Source organism: Kryptolebias marmoratus, linkage group LG10 (genome assembly GCF_001649575.2).
Source record: "Kryptolebias marmoratus isolate JLee-2015 linkage group LG10, ASM164957v2, whole genome shotgun sequence".
Classification (NCBI taxonomy): domain Eukaryota; kingdom Metazoa; phylum Chordata; class Actinopteri; order Cyprinodontiformes; family Rivulidae; genus Kryptolebias; species Kryptolebias marmoratus.
The window spans coordinates 2,959,950-2,961,121 of record NC_051439.1 but is presented as its reverse complement, the minus strand read 5'-3'; positions in this window follow the sequence as shown (position 1 = coordinate 2,961,121).

Below are 1,172 nucleotides of genomic sequence, written 5' to 3'. Positions count from 1 at the left end.
AATGTGTGACTGAGTGAACTGTAAAGATTTGATGTGAAACTTTAAAAGTTTGAGCTGTTTTCAGACGAAAGAACCCAGTTTGAGTTTAAAAGTTTCAGGAAAAAGAGGCTGTTTACTTAAACAGGAGGAGGAGACCCTAACCCTAGCCCAGGGCCAAAAGGCCCTAACCCCTTCAACCCTGAGGAGNGACTTTAAAACTTTGCCATTATCTAGATGGATTTTACTGAAACTTTCAGAAAATAATCATTAGACTTAATTTTACAACTGATTAACTTTTCAACTCAACTTAATTCAGTATAGCTGCCACAGACAACTGACCTTAGAAAACAAAAAAATGGTTATAAATCAGCTAATTGTACAAATATTAAGCTAAAAATATTGTGTAGTAGTAGCTGAGAATCATTTTTAACATTGAGCGCAACACATTGTGAGACATTTTATTTTATTTTATTTATTTATTTAAATTAGTACAATGCATATTAATCACCATGTCAGCATTAAGCGTCAATGTAAATATGCTGGAGCTAGCACAACAGCTAATTTTTGTACATTGTCCTAAGGCGGGTAAGAACAGGAAACATCCCTCAGAGAATAATAGCAGAGAATAATATAAACATCACCTATATAACACATTACACAACAAATTGTAATAAAAATATGACGCCATAGCAAAACAGACAAAGTAATCTACATATGAGTGCACCTCTGGTTAGTTTTCAGCCAATGTTTCAAAGAGTTTTTAAATCTGAAGTAGGTCTTTGCAAACCTTGACAATAACTGCAGAAGTACACCCAAAATAGTTAGAAGCAAAACGAAATATGCTGCAAAAAACAAATACACCATCAAACCCACATAAGACCAGCAAGTAGGAAAAAAACTACAAACTTACTCCACAAAACGAAAGTACACCAGACCACCAGGGGGGCTTAAGGGCCACCTTTATTTTTTTATGAAAAACTAAGAGTTTTTTCACAATCTGTGAGGATTTGGGTTTTAGTGTTTTCAGTTTGTTATCTTTATTATCTTGTTGTTGTTTTGAGTTATTGTTTCAGTTTGGTTTTTCCTGTTTGTGTTGCTGTCAGTATTCACTCCTCCCCTGTCACTCTTTTGCCTTCCTTGCCACGCCCATCTCCACCTTTCTGTCATTATCCCCACTCACCTGTTTCCACTTA